Source organism: Pseudochaenichthys georgianus, chromosome 4, assembly GCF_902827115.2.
Source record: "Pseudochaenichthys georgianus chromosome 4, fPseGeo1.2, whole genome shotgun sequence".
Taxonomy (NCBI): Eukaryota; Metazoa; Chordata; class Actinopteri; order Perciformes; family Channichthyidae; genus Pseudochaenichthys; species Pseudochaenichthys georgianus.
In genome coordinates, this window is record NC_047506.1 from 37,961,683 (window position 1) to 37,979,148 (window position 17,466).

General features: G+C 39.1%; 1 protein-coding gene across 1 annotated transcript in view; it reads left to right on the top strand.

Annotated features, from left to right (window-relative positions):
• Positions 1–3,200: 3,200 nt before the first annotated feature.
• tbl1xr1a (TBL1X/Y related 1a) overlaps positions 3,201–17,466 on the top strand; it is a 55,790-nt gene continuing 41,524 nt past the window's right edge. The window contains exon 1 of the mRNA XM_034080553.2: positions 3,201–3,610. The gene's annotated coding sequence lies outside the window, so the exon portion shown is untranslated. The remainder of the gene's footprint in view (positions 3,611–17,466) is intronic.

Here is a 17,466-nt window from a genome sequence, read left to right on the forward strand (position 1 = left end):
TCAACCTGAAAATGTGCAGAATATGTCCTCTTTAACTTCCGTACGTATGTAGTTAACATACGTAAAGTTAACATACGTAAAATTACGTAACCAAGTTATTTTATGTAACATACTTAATTGACATCACATACTTAAATTCCAAACATAAATAACGCAGAAAACATACTTTTTTTTATATAAAAGTATGGCTTGATCTTTTCCCAAACCTGACCGAGTAGTTTTGTGTAAGTGTGCTGTTTTTTTTTCTAGTACTATAACGTATATAGGGCTCTCCTACCTTATAATCTGCTGACCTCATTTTACATGGCAGGTTTTACTACTTCTTCTTGCCTAATATGCCAATACCTTTCCAATAAAGAATTCCAGCGTAACATGTTGTTACTCATACTATTTCCCTCCAGGTTTGAAAGCACTTCGAGATTTGTCTTGGCAGATGAGAAGCGCTATATAAATTAAATATATTATTATTATTATTATTAGTATGAGTAACAACTTGTAACAATGGAATTCAACAAAAGTACAAAGTCAACATGCAAATTAAATTTCTTTTTTTTGCTGGACTGTCAACTCTTACAACAGATACCTCACGGCTCAATCAGATGACAAACGTTTGTTGGTTTGGACAGATGAGAGGAAGGTTATATGGAACAGTGTCATTCCTTTCTAACTAGTTTTCTAACTCGCATTCCGTTCAGTCATTACAACAAAACAGTGTGATTGTGCGAACAGATGTACAGTTTCAGTACTCTAAATAAATATAGTCAAGAATAATCGTGCCGAATGGTTGAGGATTACATCTCTTTTTATTACTACCTCCAAGTCCCATTTTAATGTTTTGTACATGGATTGTCTCCCCTAGTTTTTCAGATTCATATGCAAATATCAGTTTATAGAGATTAAGATAGCGTGTTTTGCTTGTGGATTGTTGCATAGAAACCCATAAAATGGCATTTTGTATACTGTGTGCAAATACAGGAATACTATTAGCATGCTAGTTTTGTTCCTTTTTCGTACAGTTGCCGAAGAGTAATTACTTCAGTATTTTGAAATTCACTCCTGTTTGAGTCCTAGGTCACAACACACTCTGTGAAAGTAAAACCTCATTAGCAGCAGAAGTGGAGGTGGTGTGTTGCAAAGTGAACAGAAGAGAAGCAAACTCTGAGGCTGAGTGCTACATATAGATGGTGTTGGTGTGTGGTGGTTTCCCAGAAACTCACTACCCTGGCTTTGCTTTGAGGTGCTTTACTTTGCAATTTGCCACACTGGAGCTGTTTCCACATCACTGTGTTTCTTTTCTTTCATTCAGCAGTGATGAGACAAGGAAACAAGTGACCTGATAGCTATATATTCCTGCCAAAACAAAAAACAACAGGCAAAAAACTGATAACAATGTAAAAAGATTGACACCGTCACTACTACTGTACTACAACTTCCCCAGGCACGTGGAAGTACAGGCTGGGGAAATACACTGACCCCCCCTCCTCTCTCATTACCCATCCTCCACTCTCCTGTTACAGCCACGCTGAAGCTCACACTACACACCACCCTGGGGCTTTCTGTGTGTGTGTTTGTTTGTCTCAGCCGGGCCTTATCAGTAATGTGTGTGTGTCCATGTTGATGATCATATGCTTTCAGTTAATGCATACATGCATGCCTGAGCAGCTATCTATTTTTCATTGTTTATGTCTGCACAATGCATCTGCATGACTTATGTATCAGTGTAGCAATGCTGTGGTTTACACTGAAGATATGCACTCACTTCCAACTGCTTTTATAATAAAATAAATAGTCATCTGAGTCAAAGAGGACATATTACGTTAATTTTCAGGTAAATATTTGTGTTTTGTGCTTCTTTTGTGACATGTCTCCATGCTTTAATGTTCAAAAAGCTCTTTATTTTTCCCTTACTGCCTGTGCTGCAGCACCTCTTTTCACCCTCCGTCTGAAACCAGAGCCCAGTCTGCTCTGATTGGTTATCTGGCCGGCTCTGTTGTGATTGATCAACCGCTTACAGATGTCCAGCCCCTTAGCCTATCACGTACAATGTGTTGGAGCGCTAGCCAATAGAAGCGCAAGTGTTACATAGTGATGTAACTGGAAGTAAACAAAGGAGTCCAATGGAAGCGTTTCAGAGAAGTGGGGAGTGTGTGGGAGAGAAACTCCCTCTGGAAGGAACACAGGGATTGTAGCCTTTGAGGACCATTTACATGCACACATACCTATATAACACACTCCAGGAAAGGGAAAACTCAAAAATAAGGGCCTCTTTAAATATAAGAAAGAATTGAATATGTTGTTATAAATTGATTGATCGTTGTTTGTCAAACCAGAAATCTGCGCTAATATGTTTAAAATACTATCGATTTTGCAGACAATTTTGTGTTTCTTCAAAGTTGTCCTCATCGTATAAACGGTTGTCTGTGAAAGCAGCTAATTATTACACGTTTGTTGTTGGACAGCGACATCTAGTGGCTATATTATTATGACAGGTATAATAAAGGGTAAACATGGCGCAATAGGAGGAGGTTGGGGAGCGTGGAGCAAACAAACACAGGACTTGTTTCCTGTGTGAAACCAAAAGTCACCGGGACTTAGCTTAATTTACGTCGTAAAAGTTATACTACGTTAGAGGGTCACAAAGTGACTTTTTTAAATATGTAAAAAGCTAACGTAAAATACGTAAGTATTTTAACCCAATTGATCTTTTGCTATCGAAGTAGTTTTGCTGCATAGGCCTATACGTAATCAAATAGTTCGATTCACAACATTTAATAGATTGGTCACGTGTTGAACAGTCATGTGTTTAAAACTGCCACCGTACTAATTAAAGAGACAATTAAAGAGAACGGTCATATTTAGAGAGGTATTTGCATATGGCGGAGAAAATATTATTTTGTGGGGGAGGGGTGCTACATTTCACAATACACTACTGACCATAAACAATTACATGACCTAATTTGGTGTAACACTTCAAACATATAAATAAAAATGTGGTCTACACTGTAAGTTTATTTAAATGTTTCTCTTACGTATAACAGCATAACTAGCATTCATACAACAACACTCCAAAAATAGCTTTGTCTTTATCACAACATTAAGCTTATAACAAATCTAATTGGTCTAAAATGTTTTTTAACTAATCATTTGTATTTCGTAATTACAGATGTACCGCCAGTCTCACCCCACCACACCACTTTTCCATACTGCGACACCCATTCTGATGTTTATGTGACTGAAGTGTGCTTCCTGCAGCGAGGAGCTCAGGCCTACCTCATTTTTGCCTGGCAGGTCAGCCGCTCTGTGTTTCAGTCTGAAGCCGTTGGCTGCTACTGAACCGTTTGGCTCTTTTCTCTACCAGCGAGCAACCTACAATCTAGACCCAACTGTCCTTTCAGCTCATTTTTAAGGGGATTTATCTTCATATATGCCCGTGTATCCAACACATATCGGTCATTGGGGATTCCTAGGACCGGTTGGCCGGGTCTGAAGGCCGTTATAACGCTTTTTTCGAGGTTTAATTAGAGCTAGAAAATAACGCTGGTGGAGGAGGAGATTCCATATTAGGAGCACAGAGGAGAAGGCACCCCCCTTGTGTGATTTGGAGCTTTTGGTGAGTGTTTTTGGTTTTATGCTATAATTGCCGTTATAAATTATCCTATCGTGTAGCGTGAGCACCTATGACTGTATATACGAGGTTTGGGCAGGTTATTGCGCTGTTTTGAACGTTTATTTTTATATTTTCTCTTGGGGTGGGGGATGGGCAGCGTCAGCGCGTGAGTAGGCGCGCGCACCGTGCATGTATTCGTAGGGTAGCTCGTGGTTGGTTTGTGTTTGTGAGCGCGCGCTTCCTTCCTGCAACTACTGCTAGCTTTGAATTAAAACCATTATAAAAAATCTCAAACATAACGATATCTTTTATATCATGTGTGTTATTATACAAGAATACACCCTGGAAATTAATTAGTTTTTCTAAATAATCTTAACTTTTTACTAAACTAATACCTTTTTTTGTAATGTATTTTTCTGGGATGGATTAATGCTATTATTTCTTACTTACTTTAATTACACTTTGTACCTGTTTGTCATTACTCAAATATAAGTTAGTATTGTTAACAACAACAACAGTTTTGAATAGTTATGAATCAAAACTGAAACTAGTTTTACAGTGTAAGCATTTTGTCCAATAATTGTAGGCTTCTTACCCTACAGATAGTTTTGCTTTAGTTATTACCACAGTTAAAGATAATGTTGCGGTTTAACCTTACTGGTCTGCAACATACAGTAGATACATACACATGCCATAATACACTGGTTATTATTCTACTATGTATTATTTTATTGGCTTTTGTGTCAATTTTATTCAAAGCTGTCTACAGGTCTTTGCAGCTGGTTGTTCCAAAGCCATGGGCGGTGTGGGGGAGGGACACACACACACACACACACACACACACACACACACACACACACACACACACACACACACACACACACACACACACACACACACACACACACACACACACACACACACACACACACACACACACACACACACACACACACACACACACACACACACACACACACACACACACACACACACACACACACACACGGGCCACTTGCCAACCTTGTGAAGCTCAACTCAATGACACAATGTACCAGTCCCAGATAAGCCTTGAGTATAACATCTTCTCAAAAGGCTGCTAATACAGGCTCTGTGTAACCACACTCACAATTCACAGACTAATTAGGTTACAGTATTTTTAGGCGAGAACTGACATTTTAAATAAAAATTGTTATTTAACACATTTTGATTGAGTTTTTTTCTGATCTCATATGAAATTGCTATCCTTGAACTTTAAAAAACAATAAGAACACTCACTATTGTGTTTATGTATAACAGAGGTAACACATCCTTCATTCTTGGGTTTGTGCTTGCTTTAGGTGGGCTTAGTGTGTCAATCAAGGACACCTGCTAGTCACACAGTCTTTGTTGTGGTCACTGATGTTTCTAATGTTGACATAAACGATTTGAATGTTCCTATGTTGCAGATAGAACTGAAGCTATGCACGTGTTTTTGTTTTGTTAGTGCATGAGCCTGGTGTGACTTTGGCTCTGTATCCTGGTGGCATTTAGCTTGAAACTAAATCCAATCCATCGCTGAGGATTAGCATCCCTAGATATTTTCCCCGTTTTGTTTTTGTGTGGTCATGATCATAGTTTCTTCTGTAGTAGTCTGTAACAGAATCTGTTGTCAATCGGACTATGAACAATGACCAGTCAATATTGTCCCCAGATATCCAAGTACTTTACTGGAACTTCTCAAATATTGCTTGTTGACGCCAGAGGCTACATTTCCATCAGACTGAAAGGCAATGGGTTCTGAGATTTCCGAGAACTGTTGGTAACCATACAAGAAACAGACTCCAAAAAGGTTTTGGGCCGAGCTAGAACCAGTGTTAAAACGTTTTCTAATGTCCTTCATAGATGACCCACATTAAGACCAGGGTCACACCTGAACATGCAATGTGTGTTGTTAGGTGTTAATAAATGGGTTGGAACAGTTCATTGGTTGAGTATTTAGAGGACGTATTGGGCTTTATCGTGTCGTTGGCTTTTTTTATGTTGAATTATATCATATTATGTCTATATGATTTTGTCCACCCCCAATTAGAAAACTTCCAAACAGCAGATTGAAGCGAGTTATTCGATGGTTGGATTCTTTCTGGAAGAAAACCAGTCCACCTTACCTGACTACAGCAATGTACACAACAGTACCACTTATTGTTTATTGTCATAGACACCCTCTTATAAATATTATGTGTTTATTGTCAATAGAAATCTCACAAGTGCTTTTGTAAATGCTGAACATTTAACCAGTAACTGACAACTGTATTTTGTGGTGGTAGTAAGATACTTTTAGGGAACTGTTACACAAGAAGAAGCAAGAGATGACGATACTATTTGCTTAAACCCATTAAGGCATTACATAAGTTATTCATATTTATAAGGAATTTCTTTTTTTGTGAAAAATGCAATTGTCATGTCAACCCTACAAGATCGTCCCTCTATAGATCAGAAATATTGTGATATGTGTTTTTTGTCCATATCGCCATACCCTACTTTGAATGGCTGTAATATTTTGTGAGCTGATATAGGACAGAACAGTGGAAAACAAAAAAACACTGACACTGATTGATATTTGTCAGCTTTGGGCTCTGGCAACGTTTTTCTTATTGACCATCTTTCGTCACATTTGAGCAGTGTTTCTGTGACCATACTGTACCCGACGCCAGTAGGTGGAAAGGGGCAGTGAGAGTTATCTGCGGTTTCTTTTGCAGCTTCACTTGGTAATTCAGACAGGGAATAAAAGCTAGACATTTAAATCTTCTGTAGCGTAGCTAAGCCGTGACCGCAAAGGTCTTTGAAATATAATGTGAACACTAACAGTATACTGGATTTGCTTATTTATCCTCGACGTTGCTTTCCCACAGCAAATGTCGAGCACAGGACACAATAATACAAAGCAGGCAGCTGAGTCATGTTATCTACACAGGACACATTGATTAGTTGGCCTTATTAAATCACAGAGGGAGGATGAGTGGTGGAGTAGTACAGTTATGTAACCAGTGCTCGTCAGTGTTGTGAATTGAAAAGGGAAAGACAAAATGGACAAAGAAGAGCTGTGAAAAGGTGTCTTAGTGAGGTAATAGTCTGACATGAGGCAGAGAGACACAAATGGAACAGCCTCGGATACTGTCCATGTTCAGAGATGAGAATGATCGACTGAAAAATCACATCAAACCCTAGCTATGAAATCCACTGCAGTACGATAACACTTCAGTACAACCACAACAATGATGACAGAGTATAGTTACATCCTGCTTTCACATTTCTGTTGAATACAAGGTCAAACAGTTAACATAAAACACATTTTCAGTTATAATTTCTAAAGAGCAGCTGGCAATATCAAGGGTGTCACAATTCTCCTGCAAGCTCAAGTGTGTGTGTGTGTGTGTGTGTGTGTTGTTTTATTTGTTTGTTTTTTACAGTAATGCAAAATTAGGTTTGCTGTAGAGCAGCGGTTCCCTAGTGGTCTGCGAAGGCATTGCAAGTGGGCTGCCAAATAATCTTTTTTTTTCTTTTTTACAGGCTAAAGACATAAACATGGACATAACAATAACATATAGGAGATGACATTCCCGTCTCAGACAACAACAAAACAAAAACAGAAGAAAAAAAGATATAACTTAAAAAAATATGAATTCTCACCACTTTATAAGGGGTTATTTTTTTTTTGAGATATGAAAATGCAGCTTTGTACCGTATTTAAACTTTTACTAAGATGAGGTGTTTGTAACTTCAATTTAATCCCAAGGAGCATCTGTATAAGGCTGTCAGCTGTTTCAGATATTGCTTTGTCATTTCCTTAAGCTCCGCCTCCAATCCACTGAATCAACTTCGAGACCCTAAATCTGCTTTCCTATGATTGGCGGTAAAACGTCTCTGCGCTGCGCTCGCTGTTGTGTTTCTATTGGGAGAGCGGTGCGGCCATACTAGGCGAAAGCGCACTACCTTTGGCGCTGACCTTTTGATTCACAAGCAATCAGATTACAGAAGTGCAAAGTGTGGCAAGCTAGCAGTGGATGTAACCATAGACGCAAAGCCTCTCTGCCTGTTTACGCTCTACTTTGCAGTGAGCAAAGAGCAATTCACGTATCATGTGAAGCAGCTGAAAGAAAAAAAGTACTATTGGGGTACTATTGTTGATTTATGTAGAAATACAAAACATGATGAGTTGACTCATAGTTGCCCCTTCCCAATGTAAGTCAACGGTAAAATGTATTTTTGTGTCCGATGACATTACGTGACTAACATGGAAGTTGTAGTACCAACTTCCTAAATGACAGCAAACATTGCAAAATGGACGCTCATTTGCTTTGGACCGCACAGATCCTTGAGAATATGGGCAGCCAACCGTTTTAAAGCCACACGGGTCTAGACAGTCACGCAAATGCTGACAGTAGAAATGAGACTTTAGAGCCAGATGGTTGTTGGTTTTGCCTTTTGAAAACCAACATTGGTGGACCATTAGTCTGTATGTGTCAACCATTATACAACCCAAACTCTTTGTTCTTCTGTTCTGCAAAGGGTCGTTTGGAAATGAAATGGGTCATAGTAGCGTTTAAAGAGTAAATACATTGATTTATATATTCGTTTCTTGAATAAAATAAGAAATAATATGCTCTATGAAACTCATAGGATTGCCTCATAGTTCTGTCTTTTTTGAGTTTCCCAAGAAATGGCATTAAAGCTCAATGATCGAAGGATTAAGCGCTCTCACAGCTTAGAAGGAGAAGCTGAAACAAGAAGCCCCCACACACACACACACACACACACACACACACACACACACACACACACACACACACACACACACACACACACACACACACACACACACACACACACACACACACACACACACACACACACACACACACACACACACACACACACACACACACACACACACACACACTGTAACTGCTGTCAATGGTTTGTGTGTGGCAACCCCATGGGTCAAGTTCAACATTGTAAAGAATGTGTCTGCGCTCAGTGGCCCTCCCCCTCTTTACCCACAAGGTTTTGAAGTTTACAGGCCTGCAGCCCCTCTGCTGCACAGAGACCAGGGTCGTTATTTGTACTCCAGCTTCTGTCCCGACCTCTGGAAAATCACTCTTTGGTTGGTTGTAAAAATGTAAGCTGCTAGATTAGATCATCTGATATAATATCTGACATTTCATAAAAAAACATGCTTTCTCCATTTGCTTTTATGTAGCTCTTGCAGTAAGTATGTCAGCATATTTCAATAGAGTTGATGTACTTGCATAATTGTTGCACTATTTGAGTGACTTAATGCACTGAATGTAAGTCGCGATGGAGTACAACGGCTAAATAAACGTATACTCCATTAGAATCAGTGTTGGGTGTAACGCGTTACAAAAGTAACGGAGTTACAGTAATATATTACTTTTTGCTGTAACGAAGTGATGTAACGCATTACTTATGAAATATGGGTAATATATTACCCGTTACAATGCTCAGTAACACAGTTACAACACATTTTAACCCGACATTAAATGGTGTTTTGTTTTTTAAGAATGTACTAACATAGCGAGACATTCGGAAAACAGACAAATTGTGCGGGTAGATAGTAAACCTGGTGTGTTTACCCTTCAGGCTTCGCGTCGGGATCTTCGGGCAGTTGAATGTTATGCACCCTCTATTCAAAAAAGAGAACGGAGCGAAAAACAACAAATTGTGTCAGGTGCGCGTGACCTGCTCCGCTGCGCGTGCATCATTTCCAAAGTGCTTCCACAGCAGTGACACACATCTGTGGATAATCATTTATACGAAAATGGTTAAAGCGACCATCACTAAACGCCAGCAACACTGCATCTACTGCAGACCGTAGCAACGGGTCAGATGGGGACATCACGTTACCCTCCGTTGTGGACACTAGCTTACTCCCGCCTGACTCGCCCCCGGAACAGCAGTCTTTGTCGCCGGAAACTACGCCGCCCCTCTGCGGCCCGCAGGTGCTAGGATACCACGGCAAAACAGAGCCTCCCCAGGTATATCTAAACAAGTACCTGCCTGTACAGTGGAGTTAGGCGGTCATTTTGCAGCTCATCGTGGTATACAAATAGACATGGGAAAATAGTGCCATATTCTGCCATGCCTGTAGAAATGTTGGGTCAAACATAATGCATACAATAGCACAGATGCCTTCACCACAAATGGCTACAAAAAGATCTCATATCCCAAGTTTATCAACAAGCTAATGTTGCAGCTGAAATGTTCTCCAGGTCACAAAATCAACCTCACACGATGATGATGTAATCCAGTTTTCAAGCACAGTAAATATTCTCTTCCCAGAGTATGATGGGACCAAAGTGATGATGTAGTACATGGTTTTAATAATACTTTTGCTTTTCAATGTTTGCCATTTCAAACCATGAGCTGGTTCAAATAATATTTGCCTTGATTTACAATATGTTCTCATTTGTTTTATCAGTAGCTTTGAAGCTTTTGTGCTTTTCTTTCTTCCACTTTGGACTGTATGACATATTTCAGGATTGCACTTGCTTGGTTTCAAAACATAACAAATGCCATAATCTGTTCATTGGGACCCTCAATGCTATTTTTCATTGCTGTTGCCGGGCAACACTATTGCTCATGTAAACCTACTGCTGCTGCGCCCCCTGTAATCTCAGATTCACCCTGAGTCATTTTGTTCTGGAACCGGGCCTGTATGGCCATATGCTAAACACACTACAGAGCCCATTCCGTGTCCCGTTATTGTTTACTTCCTCTCTGCCTTCTTCTGGTGATTTATCTGACGTCCAGCGTTCCGTCTTTTAACCTCTTTTCCTTTCTCTTTCTTGATCCTCCTTAGCAACCTTCATTATAGTCCTTGACAGTGGTCTGTACTGGATTAACAACGTGTCACATATTAAGAATTTACAATCAGAATCGAGTATTCAACTAAGCCGTGTAATAAAAGGTGTTATGCTGTACCACATTGCCCTTCACTGGATGCATAATGAGCTGCACTAAACTACATTTCAGCATTTAAAATACCTAGCCATTCTTTTGCGGTTATTTTGGTGAAAGTAACTCAAAAGTAACTAAAGTAGTGTAACTCATTACATTTCAGAGACAGTAATATTGTAATGTAACTTATTACTTTCAAAAGAGTGTAATAAGTAATATGTAATATATTACATTTTGGAAGTAACTTGCCCAACACTGATTAGAATACGTCACATTTCATACTGGTTCTGATTATGACCAAAGATGAGAACTGAGTTACTGCTAGTGATTTATTAGATTCTGTGATGATTCTGCTTTTATTTGAATAATGAATGACCAGCCGTTTATCTGTAATGTTGTTCTACAGTGAAGAGATGGAGTTTCATCTGGTCTTTTATGGGTTGATTGCATTTTTTTTGGTGCATGTTCTAGCATCTAAAATGCCCATTATTAACTTACCACAGTCAGACAAATCAGTTTCACATTTGTGATGCATTATGACCAACCATTTTTTTGCTAAATTCTGTTTGATATTTTCTGAAATTCTGGGTTGCCACTCGAGATGAATTCAGTAGAGTTATGTAACATTCCACCCTTCTATAAAACAAGGTGGTCTAAATGTAGCTGTTAGTGTAGAGCACCTTCGTTGGTCGGATGACTAACATGCAACCTCCCTGGTTTCACTGCACTCTGTGTCCTGGGCTCTTATTGGCTGAAGCTTCCTGACAAGTCAGGATATTAGCCTTCTGGGTTTCTGCGATGTGAAACTCTTGGCTTGCTTCATTAAACAGTTAAGACACACTTGCGATCATGTGTTTTTGGATGAGTAGGTAAGCCCCGTTCTGAGTGAAGCAGAAAATAAAAACTTTTTTTCTGTCCTTTGGATTAGGCACTGTTAAAAACTAGGGATGCACGATAATTATCGGTCCGATATTAGGAATTATGACGTCATCCCGATAAACCCGATACCAGTATTAATAGCCCCGATAATATACAATATATTTTTTGAGTAAAAAATAAATAAAAATACTGCGGTGTGGGTGGATTGGGATGAGGGGCGCTTGTTTTTCACTCGGCTCCTCCCGTTTTGCCAGTACTGTGGTGTTAGTGGTTTAGGAAGAGGGGAGTTCTTCGCAAATCCAGCGCTCCCTGATAAAACCAAGGTAATGCTCTATTGTTACTATGCAAGGACAAGTACTCAAAGTGGTTACCTGTTATAAATACCTAGGTATCTGGCTTGATGATTGTCTTACTTTTAAACTTCAGGTCATTAATCTGCTTAAAAAGCTGAGGGTTAGACTAGGTTTCTTTTTCAGAAACAAGTCCTGTTTCTCACTTGAGGTCAGGAAAAGGCTAGTCACTGTGATCTTTTTGCCTGTGCTGGACTATGGTGATTTGATCTATACGAATGCACCTGCCCATTGCCTGGAAAAGTTAGATGCCGCCTATCACAGTGCTCTGAGATTTGTTACTAACTGTAAAGCACTTCACTGTACCCTCTATGCCAAGGCATACTGTACGGAGGCTCAGTCACTGGTACATGTTCATTTATAAAGCCATGTTGTGTAAACTACCTTTTTATATCTGCTCTCTGATCTCTCGACGAATTGAAAGTACGTATTGCCTGAGATCTCATGATGTTGTTTTATTAAATGTGCGAAGTGCTAGGACTGTTTTAGGGAAGAAAGCTTTTAGATGTGCAGCTCCACTAAATTGGAACAGTCTGCAAACCTGTTTAAAACTGAGAACTGTAAATAGAGTTTTGTAAACTGTACCCTGTACATTATGTTTTATGTCATCCTTATTGTTGTTCTGTTGTTTTTATGTTACATGTGTAACTAATGTCCTGCAGGTCACCCTTGAAAAAAAGATCTTTTAATCTCAAGGGGCTTTCACCTGGTTAAATAAAGGCTACAAACAAACAAACAATAATATGCCGTTTCCATGGCAACACAATGCCATGAAACAAGGTTTTCTCATAACTCCAGTGAACAGGCTCCAAGCGGCCCAAAACTCCTCATGGTATATAACGATGCAGCCCTCAAGACATCTAAGCCTATTATGGGGTGTCATCATATCTCGTTGCCATGGCGAAACATAACCGCCATGAAACACGATTTTGCTGTAACTCCCATGTACATTGTCCGATCGCCCCGAAACTTCCCACGTTTTCTTACGGCCGAGTCCGGAAGACATCTATGTGACACGTTGACGTGCGGACAACAGCGAACCATGCGTGGATCATTGAAGACCCGCTCATCGCTGCTCACAGCTTTAATCATATATAATAATACATTACCACTATATATTATTGGAATTTTCGGTCCACTTTACTATTCCTTGAGCCAGGTTGTGACACCTTGTATTCATGATTTTCCAATTTTGATTTATTTTAATATATTTCTTCTTTTATACTTCATTAACCATTTTTTAAGGATATTTATTCATTTATTTGGTCAACAATGGAGTTATATTGCAAATAAGAAACATAAATATCAGGCACACAATAATTATTATTTGGTTTGAGGGCTTTTGGATTTTTTAGAGGACAATTAAAAAAAACTTTGAACCTGATCAGTCACCTGAAACATCGCCATCGCTACGATGGTGTGTTAAAAGCGTACGAAGACAATAATACAATACAAAGTGTGTGTGTGTGTGTGTGTGTGTGTGTCTGCACGCGCGCGTTGGAGCTATGTGCAACTCAAGGCATATGCTCGAACCGGAGCTGCCTGGACGCTGCAATCATGTTGCTGAGTGTGCTGACTTTTCGTACAATGTCCCGCTGTCTGCTTCCTGCATCAAGTCAAGTGCTCGGCGCAGTTGTGGCGAAATGTCGCTCCTCTGTTTTAATTTAAACAGCTCCTTATATACGTTAGCGCATCTAGCTAGCACCAGATGCTAACAACAACAACAATGCACGTAAGGTCTCTCGCTCGCTCGCTCGGGCCACACATACACACACCCTCCCAGTCCTCCAGATGGCCAGTCGGTGCCTGCCGGTGAGCGTGGAAGTGTGGTCTGCCACAAGCGGGCGGCAGGAGCGGGGCTGTCAGCATCAGCTTGTAGATGGTATTTTAAACTCGATGCGCTCTGAAACTACGGGGCGGCCAAGGTAAAAAAATACACATGCGTTAATCGCGTTAAAATAATTAGTGGCGTAATTTTTTTTTTTATTATCGGTTATCGGTATCGGTATCTGTCTTGAGAAGCAGGAAGTTATCGGTATCGGTTTCAAAAAACCAATATCGTGCATCCCTATTAAAAACGCAAGAAGAATCCAGATTAAGAAACTGTTTTTATCCACATTCTGGGAATTGTCAATGGTCAATTCCAGTATGTACAATATTTTGTCCGTGATCTATCTATGTATAACCCTTTGTTTAAATTCTTCTGGCAAAAAACTGATGGCCAGCCAGCTATGGTAGTCCTAATGGAGATCAAAGTTAACATGATCAAATAAATGATATGCACTCTGTAGTCATTTTCCCGTACTATCTTTTGATTGACCTGCGAAGGCTATACAAAATTCCTGCGGCCATGCACATGTTTACCTTCCAAAGTAATATCTTGCCTTTTTGTGTCACATATACGGAGCCCCTAAATGGACATGAAACAAATAAATAACGGGTTAGTACTCGTGTGCACGAGAAACTTTTTTTTTCTTCTTTTTTGTATGTCCCTTTAGGGGTTCCGTACACATATACCCTTTTGTTTAAGTACATTTATTAAGGTGTAAATATATTATGTTAAATAAAAGCTTTTAGAAGAGTTGAAAGAAAAAACAATTGTTCAAATTGAAAAGCAACTTCCACCATGACCAGACATAAATAAGACACAAGTTAATTGAAGCTGACTACAGTAGCTAATGTGTTAGCACAGTTCAGTTGGCACTTTGATTATTATTATATATGCAGTTATACTCTGAACCTTCGCACTGTTACTACACAGATGCTCTTATGCAATCTCTGTTGGTGCAGCCCTCCAATCTCCTCATTATTTGCTTAATAGTTAGGATTGTTCCTAAACCAAATGTCTAATGTTGAAGTTTGTTTAATATTGACGGTTTAGTTCTCCCAGCAGAATCCTTTTTTAACTTCTCATTTCTTTCAGGACTACCTTATAGAGCAGAGCCTTTCATGCCAAATATTTATCTGTAGTAATTTGCTTAATAACCCCAGTGCCTCTGATTGCCCCACAGTAAACTTTCGAGTAACCTGGGATGGCATCACATTGCTCATTAGCTGGTGATGAAAACGCCCAAATCCAGCTGGTGTCCCTGCGCTGCCAGAACAGACAAAAGGGGGACAGTGGGCATTCAGCAGCTTCCAGTGCAGTTGACCCGCCAACACAGGAGCAGATCTTATCTGAACTGCTGACTCAATGCTGTTTTTGTCAAACATGTTCCATTCGTCCAGTAGATTGTCATTGTGGCTGTTGAGTGCGACTGAAACCTGAGAATTATCCTGGACTGAGCCAACGGAAGTGTAGTGGATATTTAAAATGACGATTCAATTCAAATATTTGGCTTTATTGGCATGACCATAATGACATACAGTATTGCACAATTGCTACATCTATACATAAATATAGATTTGAAATGTACTGTTAAATTCTTAAACATTTTGAACAAATGCAAGAACATGTTTTCTTTACAAGGATCACAATATACTTTTTGAACATGAACCCACCCCCCGAAAAAACACATAATAGAATAAAGTTGAGGTCATTTCAATTTGATACATTGCTGTATGTGATGTTGCAATTTAAAGTAGATTTCCAATATGGCAAAATAAAAGGACATCATAATAAGTGACTGTTATTCAAAACCTATTATAATCAAGATCATTGATTCAAGAAGCAAAAAGTATTTTGCTTACCCAAGAAAATATTGGAAGTAATGGGCTAAATATATTTCTATTTTATTTTCTTGGGCTGAATTTTGATATTTGTGTTGTTGTAGTAAACATGAAATGGTTTAATGAAACCAGAAGTTTCATTGGCGGCTCAACAGAGTTAACTGTATTTGAATGAATGTCAAACGTCGTGTCTGTCAGATCAGTGGAGTCTAAAGTTGCATGTACACAGCCAGAACATTACCATTGTCCAGCGTGATGAGGAGGCACTCTTGCTCAAACATATAAACACGTTAGTTCTAGGGATGGATATTCGTACGTATTCTAGCGCAAGCTTTGTCGACGTTGACACACAAATCACTAGTAATGTGAAATTGGTGGCGTGTGCCTCTAAAAGCAGCCCTGTGTTCGCATTGGTCTTCTGCCTGTGCAGTGGGAGATGGTGCGCAGATACCTGAAGATATGACAACTGGCCCTCTGTTATCTTTGCAGCTCTGCTACCTCTCTTCCTGCTCAATGTGTTCATCCTCCTTATCTGCTGATTGTTCTGCTTCATAAGTAACTTCAATTGATCGTACTGCTAAGCACCTCAACCTCTCCGATCTCACGTGACGCATACGTAGTGATTGAGGTGAAGGAAATGCAATACTGATAACTGTTAATTACCTGCTGTACACGGCAAACATAATCCAATCATTTTAAATGTGAACATATAGAGAGCAAAGTGGAGGATTTATTATTCCATAGCTTTGACCTAACCCATAAATTATTATTCCAGTCGGACTCTTCAGATGTTCATTTATTCGTTCTCATAATACATAAGAAAACGTCACACATTTAGGCTTTTATATAGCGTGCTGCCTAAGAATTCAAATGAAATGCTTTGACTTAATCTGCAAAATCAGACATTAAAATGTAATCAATACTAAATACCTAAAAAAAACGCTTTTATTGAACTACTATAGGTATAGCATGATATACTTTTTTTTCCTTATAAAGGAATAGAAAAGTCTTGAGGGAAAGTTATGCTATTTTTATTGCATGAGGTGGTTTTTACTTTTAGCTTTTATAGAATGTAAAACCCATCAAACATAAGAATAAAAAAACGAATCAAACCTATTAAATGTATATGTCAAATCAGACTTTTCAAAGAATTCAACACAAACAAATTGGCTTAGTATTATTAGCTTTATTTATCAGCTATAACTTCATTTCCGTAATAATTCATAGCAATATAAATTCTCCATTATTACACTGCGCTATTTATCGGCACCATGAATCCCTATTGACAATTATAATGATCGCTGATTTACCACTGAACAATCTCAGCTATCATCTTTCATATCTAGAGCATGAAATTAGTTTGTTGCTTGTAGAAATTGTCAAATGTTACTTCTGACTTAATAATGTAACGAAGAGGTCCAGGGACCAACTATACTGGACAGTTATATACAATCAATGTTATATGACATTCTGTGGCTTTGTAAGCAACACTAAGTTATTATTGTAAGTAGAAATCTAATTAGCCAGGCATGCTAACCTTTGTAGCTTAAATTAGAGCACCCATTCCTTACATTTTTCATAATGCATATCAAACTATATTCGGGAGCAGCGGCTCCTACTAACCCATGCACCGCTGTTGTCAAACATATACCAATGAGCTCATTATGAAAACCACATCCAGAGGTTGCCAGTAGGGATCGACCGATATGACTTTTTCAAGGCCGATACCGATACCGATTATTAGTAATCAAGGAGACCGATAACCGATATTTGGAACCGATATACATTTGCAGTAAAATCTGAAAATCTTGGTGTCAAAATGTAGAATAACACAAACTCCAACACAACTCAACTAGGGGTGCAACAACTAATCGACTTAATCGATTAAAATCGATTACCAAATTAGTTGCCAACTAATTCAGTCTTCGATTCGTTGGTGACGTCATCACGTGCGTTTTACGCGCCGTTAAGCTACAACGTTATTGGTACTGGAGACATTTAAAA